General features: G+C 39.0%; 1 pseudogene; it reads left to right on the plus strand.

Moving 5' to 3' along the window:
- The first annotated feature begins 8,211 nt into the window (after positions 1-8,211).
- LOC140937855 (glycoprotein-N-acetylgalactosamine 3-beta-galactosyltransferase 1 pseudogene) lies at positions 8,212-9,193 on the plus strand (annotated as a pseudogene).
- The last annotated feature ends 766 nt before the right edge of the window (positions 9,194-9,959 follow it).

The raw sequence follows: 9,959 nt of genomic DNA on the forward strand, positions 1-9,959 counted from the left end.
AAACTGTACAAGGCCCGAGACCTCAGTGTTGCTTTCAAAACGTTCCTTGTATCTCATATCTTTTTGTACACAAATATTAATAGCATTCCGTTATGGATCAATAGAAACGTTTCATAAGGTTATTCAGTCACTTCTGAAACAAAAAACAAAGGATTTTGCACCGTAGTAGGGCTGAAACACAATAATGGTCCTAAAAAAGTTTCATATATCTCGCTCAAATGGGATCGCCCTGAACTAAAACTTCGTAATCGCACAATTCTAAGGTTTTCTCCTCCGAATCTGAGCCCTTCAGTCACTCCCATGTTATATCTTTATCCAGTCACTTCTGAGACAAAAACAAAGGATTTTGCACAATCGTAGGGGTGCAGCACAGTTCTCCTTCACGGACAATGAGTTGGTGGGAAATAAAGCGCCAAATTTGCTCACTAGTTTGGCCTCTTCACAGTTTAATAAAAACGAAACATAGTGCTTTGTGCCAAGCAAGATCATTTTAACGAAACGACAATTTACCTCATTGTGGCTCTTATGGATTCATGCAAGGACCAAAAATGATTTTATTGATGACTTTACAACATTACATAATATAACAAATTGCTATAAGTTTCGCTGTTTTTGTAGGCTGTGTTTTTGAATCGCGTTTTCAGCAGAAAACACTTACATTTTTGAGCAGACATGATTTTTGCCATCCTTAAAAAGAATGGTGGAACTTTAAGAGAAATGTTATTTGTTTTCCTTTCGGCGTAAACACGTTTGAGATATTAGCATACATTTAAAACCCGCATTCAGTTTTATGAAAACAATGTAAATAACTTCGAAACCTCGCTACGACAGATATTCCTCAGCAAAAAAGTTTCAAAGCTGTCACTAGTTTTGAATCCTAATCGCGGCCCCGGGATCGCGGCGCGCTGCACAACTCACCAGTTCAAGTACTTCTTACCATCTTGTTTTGAAATGCGATGTGGAAAATGCTCGTGCTTGATAATATATGCAAGATATCTTGCTGCTTGCTTTTCAGTAAATACTCACGTAACGTGCACACGCTTAATTTGTAAAATCATTGTGTATTGTGAAACTACTAGACTCGCCGAAAGGCGAATTTACTGAACTGGGCTGCCATAGCGATTTTTTTCTGAGGAGAGGCACAGGCTACAATAAAAAGCTTACTCACTATAAAACTACCATCAATACACGGGGCAGAAATGATCAAATATAGACGATAATCTGCAACAACAACAACAACAACAATATCCTTTATTTGACTTAAATTTTAACAGGGATGATTAGGCTGGCTTGCAGATAGCCCAGAGCTAATCGCGGCAATCCAGATGGTACAGAGAAAACTTTCTTATATAGATAACATAAGCTTTGTGCAACTTATGTACGCTAGACGTCATATTATTAAGTATTAAGAAACAAACAAACAAACCAAAACAAGTAAAGCAAAATGTAATATGCGAAGAGGAAAGCAACAAACTGAACTTATAAGTTAATTATTCATTATTCCAATTCACCTTCTGAGCGTCAGATTTCACGCGTAGTTTCACGTGACTATTGATGACCTTTGTTGTAACAAACCCCGAGAGTTCCATCCTCGGAGACCCAGGGGCAGATAGTGGGGGCGAGGGAAAGTCGAAACGGGCGGAAAAATATGGGACGAAGAAAAGTAAAGAACGGCGAGAAGAGCCCCTGGGGACAATGTCTTACCAGACCAGTTCCAAACGGTCGCCGCTGTTCTGGCTTCTGATTGGTGGCAGAAAACTTGTGTTTTTCTGGCACCAATCAGAAGCCAGAACGGCGGCGACCGTTTGGAACTGGTCTGGTAAGACATTGTCCCCGGGGGCTCTTCTCGCCGTTCTTTACTTTTCTTCGTGCCATATTTTCCCGCCCATTTAGACTTTCCCTCGCCCCCACTATCTGCCACTGGGTCTCCGAGGATGCGAGAGTTCGGACATCCGTTCTCTGCGCTGCCTGTTGTGAGGAATACAATGCATTTAAGGACCTTTTGTTTTTTTTAGAAGTTTTTTTTGTCAACCAGCGTGTCCTTTTGCAGCTCGATTTACATTGAAGACAGCCCTAAACTCCCATGAGGAATGCAACGAATTTGCGGACCTTATGTTTTAAAGACCATCATTATCAATCATTTTGCCTTTCGAGAGACTCTTGTCCTCTGCCACTCGCTCATTAGATCTTTGTATTTTATTCAAGCTTAAATTTTTATACCACTGATACATTCCGTACCACCAATCTTTTTAATATGGATATTGACATGCGGAATATTTTCTTATCCCGGATGATGCTGTTAATCGGCGAATGCTGGAAATTTAATTTTGATGTTTAATTTTAGCAGTCAACGGCCTCAGTTGAACTATATTTTACTTTCTAACGTTTATAGTTTTGAATTTCCACAAAATACAAGTGCTAACTTGCTCCAATTTCAACAAAGCTTCAAGCCATGTTGTCATTTTTTAATAGAATTGAAAGCCTAGATCTACCAAGTTTTTTTTTTCTAAAATTGAGTGCCATCCTTTTCCAAAGCGGAATCCATTGTAAACCTCTAAAATTATTTAACAAATCTCGTAGATCTGGATAGGCACATTCGGCCACGAAAGACAAACGAGTTCACCTTGTTGGCACTTGCCGGAAGGTACTCTTTGTTTATATATTTTATTTCCCTTTCGCTGTTTGAAACTCGCATAGTTTAAGGTTCAAAAAGGTCTAAGAAGAAGAATAAGAGCGATTTTAAGGTCAAGAGCATGGCAGAACTGCAGGAACGAGGACTTAATTCAGTGCTTGTAGTGGAAATTCCAGCCTCGGCAGCTGAAATGGTTTTAAAATTGACACTAAACTTCGACAGAGATAAAACCGGTGCGTGACAGGCAAATTTAATAATACATAGATAATTCACATTTCAAAATTCATGGTCACACGCCATTGATTTAGTCCAATCCATTTTCGCTATAAAGACCGTTTGGCCATGGGTTGTTTGTATTTTCAACTGTATATTTATACGGTAAACAGGGACTCGACACTTTTGATGACGGTTATGTTGATTATTTACAAACTGCAGAGGAGATGACTCGCTTGTTGAAACTCCATGTTCCAGAATTAAATCCGGCGAATATTTTTCCTGTTTACTGGGCTGCCCCCCATGGGCGCGCCCAGTTATAAATTCGGTTTTCGGTCGTCTGTGGAGAAAAACGTACTCTCGGGGGAGGGAAGACATGAGGTCTGGTATGTTCTCTCATGTGGTTTCATACGATTTCCCCTTGCACGGACCCTTGCACGAATATTTTTTGTATCTCGCCCCTGCTCCCCCAGAAAACCCAGAAGGCGTTGCGAATCAAGAAGGCTATTTGCGTTGTTTGAAGCGATTTGATCATAGGAGTCACTTTAGAAGTTTTGTCATAGTTCGAGTTTAAGTCAATTGATGATGTTGGCGCTGGGAAACCGAATCAGAGAAATGCTCACGTTGCATACAAACCCACACGCCGTTCAAGGTAGGTTCACAATAGGCAACTTAAGAACCACGACGACGACTTTGTTGACGACGACCGGAAGTGAGTTACAGTGTACTGCGCAAGCGCGACCAGTAAATTTCGTCGTCGTGGAGTCGTCGACGACGCCAAGCAAAGTAGAATCACGTCTTCCTGCAATCCACAAGCTTCGGCGGGTATAAATTCACTGTTTTAAGCTATTTTTGAAGTCCTTTGCATTTTCTTATCCTCGTAAATCCAGGTATCGTTCCTTTTTTCTCCTAACAAGCGATGTTGATTGAAAATTCGACTGATGAATTGTTTTTACTTCGAAGATTGACAACAGCTGTGGAGGCCGAGCGAGCGAACTCGTACGTGATAAATTTATTTGTACTTATTCTTAGGTCAGGCAAATCATATATCTTTAATATAGACCAAATAAACTTTATTTGGAAAACAGCTATCACATCAGAATGTCTCCTTTTACAAATCTAAAATAAACTCTGACAGACACTCGGACTCGGTCATCTCATTCAGGTTGAAAGTTGGATAATCTTCGTACGGAAAGCAGGTTTTTTTCCACTCGAAAAGGTCAGACAACGCAAAAAATTCTTCATTGTCAATGAAATTAGGCGAACGGCCTAAAAAAATAAGATATTGCATTGTTTTAAAAGACGCCATTGCGAAAACTGTATTGCGACTGGCGAACATCACAGTTTTACATTTGCGTTTACATTCAGTGTCGTCGTCGACCTACCGACCGACTGCATCTTAAGTTTCCTTTTTCCCACCGAAACTGACGTTCTCGTTCCAGTCTTCCCAGTCAACAACATCGTCGTCGTGAACTTCGTCGTGGTTCTTAAGTTCCCTTATAAAAGATAACTGAGAGCGTCAGTTTTGGAACGAGCCGTTTCGTAAACTCAAAGAGAGAATTAACGATGAAGTACATGAGCAATTAATGAGCACAATTTATGAGCAAAGTATTATACCAATTGACGACACCAATTGTAAGCTGTTGTACTTGTGACGTTAGGTTTTTAGGGTGTTCTTCGTCTTTAACTCTCATAAAATGCGCGGCGTTGCGCTGGACAAATAGAAGGATAACCGACGGGGCGATTCGGAATAACTGAAGGACAGAATGGGACTAAAGCTCGGTAGAACACTTCGCTGGGCTCTGTGGTCAACGTCACAAACAATGCCAGAGGTACAGGGTCGTTAGTAACTTGTCCGTAGAGCAAAGCAGAAATGACTTCACAGGATTGAAACTCTTCAAGTATGTTTAATCTTCTCACGTAGTTATCTCTAGACAACTAAAGTAATTCAAATTGTACAATGTACGCGAATCGGTGAAAGATCCCGGCAATTCTACTTTTTTTTACAAAAAGGTCAGCTCTGCTAGTTAAAACCAGCAGAAAAACTAAGTTTCCGCATTCATTTTCCGTGGAACAAAATGCAAAATTTTTACCTTTTTTGTCTATGTTTGTCGTTTAGTATAAAAGTTAAGAAAAGGTACGTTTTGTTGAAAAAGAAGTCAGGTATTTTCAGTTTTCGAGTGAATGATATTTTGACGTCAATTAATTGTCCGCTCTTCATCCATTTCTCACTTTACCAAGCGGTTTCAAGCGATCTTATGAAAGGCACACCAAAGTAAAAATACCACAACGCGAGTTCGAGGAGGTCGAACGCGCTAAAATCTGCTCCAGAATTACATCGGTTTTGGTGCGCAGCAAACCCTATTAAGTTCCACATGTCAGTGAAAACACTAAGTAAAGAGAATGATGATCTTAAATCGAAGTGAAATCTCTTTCTTTCACTCTTTTCTCTGTGTAGTAATTTTGTTTTGCTATTTTTATTTGTAATTTTTCGTTGCTGCTATCATTATTTTTAATTTACTATTTATTGTAATCTTTAACTGCTGCTAATTTGAAATCCTTGTAAGTAAACATGTATAGCGCAAAAAGCCCTAGTTGTAATAGGCCTAACTTAATCATACCCACCCGCCTCGACTATTTGTGGGCAGGTACAAAAAAAAAAGGCCCCCGAAAATTCTAGGTGACCTTAATTTTTAGGGTAAAAATCCGTTAAAAATGGGCAATTATACCGTTTTTCAGATGTTCGAAAATCCTAGGAGAGGCAGGCAAGCAAGAAATTTGACAATAAATGTTCCCAAAATTCTAGATCTCAAATCGTCTTCTGAACAGATATTTTCTAAAAATTGACGTTGGGTGCCCCTGTGGTATTTCAGTGTCTACTGTAGATGAGGTAGCAAAAGTGCTTTACGAAGAGAATTAAAACCTTTTATTGTAATTAAGTTGGCTTTAGTTGGTTTTTGCAGCCCGTTCTTCTGCATACCATTAGTATTGACATAGAAAAATTTATTGGTTGCTGTGCTTTCAGTATAAACTGGACTATATTGGAGCAGATTTTTTATTTAAACAGCATGATTGGCTTCTTTGCAATCGTACACCTTTTCACTATTCAGTTTTACATCAAACTTTTTCATTTACAATACCACTGTGGTCATTTGCGGCAATATTGCTGCCATCAGCTGTCTTATTCACTTTAAAACTGATTGACATTCGAGCATTATACCAATCGAAATGAGTGACCTCTCCACTGTTATCAGCAACAATTCTGTATCCATCCTTTTTCTGACGCGTATTTAGAAATGTGTAGTTGTATTCAATGCTGTTTGAAAGTCAAAAACATCTTCGTATCTTTCAATATACTTTGGATTCCTAAAAGATTTCATATAATATTAGATTAGAAAAATTTGATTTTTCTCATTTTACCTCCAGATAACAATTGCATGATTTACTCTTTCATTGATCTCATAATCGATAGCATAGGTCTGATTCAGACGCCTAACTTTTCATGAGCCTAACCTAGTTCGACTTAAGACCGACCCAAACTAATTAGACCGCCTGAATTGATTCAGACGTCAATCTTAATTCCAGCGAAACTAAATTAGAGAGGAGAAAAATGCTCATTTTGGTCAAACTTCTTGCGAAATACGTTATTATAATTTAGGCAAATGAAAAGTTCGGCTTCTTAATCAAAGCCGTTCCAAAGTCGTTCCACAGCCGAAATTCCCGGCCGGGGAATATTGCATGATTAACATTAACATTGCATGATTAACAAAAAAAAAAAAAACACAAGGGCGGGAGCTACACTATTGCATCCGGGGATAAACGTTATATTAATCTGAGTGATGCCATTATACTTTTACTTATCGGCTGTCTGCCGCAGGGTTGTCATTAAGGTTTTATGTAGATGGTCTCTCAGGAAAGTAACCAGTCATGTATCCACAAATCCTCATAAATTTGTTATGTTTTACTCATTTTAAAACATGGAGTAGCTGGTTGATTTTATTGTAGATGCAGACGGCCAAAAAAGCTGGCTGCCGGCTTCTAAACCATTTTCAAAGAAAATGAATTTGAATTTCTATATCTATATTTGGCAAACTAGAAAAACCAGAAAAATTCAGACATGACCTAACACCTGGACCACCATGTGCTAGATCCTAAGATTGTATGGATGTTACATGCAAAAAAGACCCAAATTACAGGGTTTTTTTTTCAATACATAATTATGTAGAAGTGATTCATATGCTCATTCAGGCTTATCGGATCTTCATTTTGTAAATATTTTGATAGTAAATTTCAGATATAACATGCACTGATTGGTTATTTGAAAGAGCGTGCTTTATGAGAATTTATTATATAGACACGAGTGTTTTACTGGAAAATATACCACTCGTAAAATTCATAAAAACTACATCCGGGACCCGAGTGGCTTATTTTCCATAATCAGTTAACCTCACACGTGAGTTTGTCGATGACGTAATTTCGGTAATTTCCCTTCGAAATTTGTAGGCGTCTTGTGTCTTTTGAATTTTACTTACACATTTTTCAAAGCTTGATTATATTTTGTCATTGTAGAGCTCTATTCAGCTCAGTGTTATTTTTCAATATTATTGTAAACAATGTCTTTTCTCGTGGCAAAAACAATATTTTACTGCTGCGCTCGCTCGTAAAATATTGTTTTGCCACTCGAAAATAAAATTCATATCTTCGCGCCACCGTGTAATATCCTCTATTTAAAACACAGAGCTAGAGCTATCACGCCATTTGCCAATAGTTTGTTTTGAAAATGGCGGACGGATCTCCCAGAGGTTCATTTCAGGTCGTCTGGGGGACAGACTTGGGGGTCGATTTGGAACGGACACAAAATTATTGCGTGGAGTTATTGGCCCTATATTAACCCCGAATAATTTATCCAAATACAGTATTCGATGATGTCGTTAGCTTGAGAAATACGAGATATAGTTAGCTGCAAGACAATGACCTCCCACGGTCCCCATCCCTGCATGTGAAAAGTCTTTCCTTTCATGATCAAGAAAGGAATATGCCATTTATAGATCACCCAGTCAAATAAAAAACAATTATTTACTCGATAGTTAGAAGGGCTTTAAGTGCAATGTCCGAAAGAAATATACTTCCCAAAATATTATCCGAAAGCATCGTGCAATCGGCAGCCCAATAAGCCCTATTATGGGGGTCTTGTTAGTGCTAACTAAACTTAACATGCATTATGCCTTCAGTTTCACCGCAAAGAAACACAATTCTAGAACTATAAATATCTATTAATCCTTTTCGTTTCTTTGTAGGGTTTTTCAAACCTAACGGAAGACATTTTAGGAGAGATCACTGCCAATAAATTACCGAAAGGACATCATGAACCTGTCTTCAACCTCAAAGCTCTCCACTTTTGCTTGGGGAATGGTATTGGGAGTTTTAACCACGTTCATATTTGAACACTATAATTACATGCAGTTTATGCACGAGTTTATGGAAACTGGGTACACCGAAAAAATAGCTGCTCAGAGAAATGTTAGCAAGTATAAGACTAACGCGTATTATCGTCCTCCCGAACCAAAAAGATACAGCATTCAACGAGAGGAGAGAGGCTATTTGGCCCCTGAAGTTAACGCGACACGAATCTTATGCTGGATAATGACAACTCCAAACAACATACCTGAAAGAGCAAAATCAGTGAAGGATACGTGGGGAAAGCGCTGCGACACCCTTCTGTTTTTCAGCTCGAAAGAGGATCCCAATTTCCCCGCCATCGGGCTTAATGTTATGGAGGGGCGTGCAAAGTTGTATGACAAAGCTAGAGCATCATTGGAGTACATTTATAACCACCATCTCAACGATGCTGATTGGTTTTTTAAAGCAGACGACGACACTTACACCATCATTGAAAATCTTCGTTCTTATCTATCCAAATTGAATACCTCGGAACCTCATTACCTTGGCAGAATTTTTAATCATGATGGTATTTACAACAGTGGCGGAGGATACGTTTTTAGTCGTGAAACACTGCGAAGGTTTAAAAAAGCACTGGGTGAACCAAGCTGCCCACAACACCACCCTTTTGAGGACGTAGCAGTCGGAAAATGTCTCAAGGCACAGGGTGTCGTGCCCGTTAGAACCACAGATTCCAGCGGCAAAGAAACGTTTATGGTATTACCACTTGAGTCTCATCTGATGCCCCTCAGATATAAGTTACCATGGTGGTACCCGAAATTCTACAAAGAGGGCGCTGAATACTGCTCAGAATACCCATATCTTTTTCATAAAGTTAATCCAAACATGATGTATCAGATGGAATACTTAATCTATCGTGTGAAAGTGTGGTCCAAAAACAGTAAATAAAGTACTAGCATGTATGGATAAAACTATGAATTCAAAACAAAGTAGCTAGACTACGGTCATGAAATTAGCCTGTGTACAGACGGCCCTTCCCTTAAAAAAAGATAGACATGGATCTTCCTCCCCGGTTTTTTTTGAGGGGATTGGGCGTCTCTTCTAACTCGCAACATGTCTCAATATTTTACTGTTAAAGGCCCATGTTCACCCAAACGGCTTTGCGAGCTTGTGTTTTTGTTTTGAAACGATTCTTTTGTCAAATGCAGTGTTTTGATTGGCTTCCACTTTGAGGAGCGTTGCGTGACGATACTAAAAACGACTGCGAGGGAGACTACAATTGCAGCTTTTTTCACGCTGACCGAAACTTAGAGAGACAGTATCAAAGAGGCCAGTAAGACTTTTAATTCTTTTCCAAATGGAGGAAGATATATCGCCGACTTCGTTAAATGTCACCGCAGAAAGCACCTCAAAATTTAAACTGGTAGTGAATTCATATGGATGCCTTGTTGAGTCCGATGAACACAATGAAGGTCATAAATTACGAAACGTCTAAGCACCAGGTGAGGTTTTCCTGAAGCCCGATTCGACTGTGAAATGTTTTGGTTCCTCAATCTATTATTTTGTGTTAATTCTTAGGAAGCTTTTAGGTATATGTTCTCGAAAGAATAAGCGAGAAGTTGTGTTTGCAAAGCGCCGAATCAGCACTGCATACAGTCTGTAATCGCTGTAATCGCTGTATTACACTTTCTTTAGGTTTTGCTAAGGATTGGTT

The sequence above is a fragment of the Porites lutea genome, chromosome 5 (assembly GCF_958299795.1).
Source record: "Porites lutea chromosome 5, jaPorLute2.1, whole genome shotgun sequence".
Lineage (NCBI taxonomy): Eukaryota > Metazoa > Cnidaria > Anthozoa > Scleractinia > Poritidae > Porites > Porites lutea.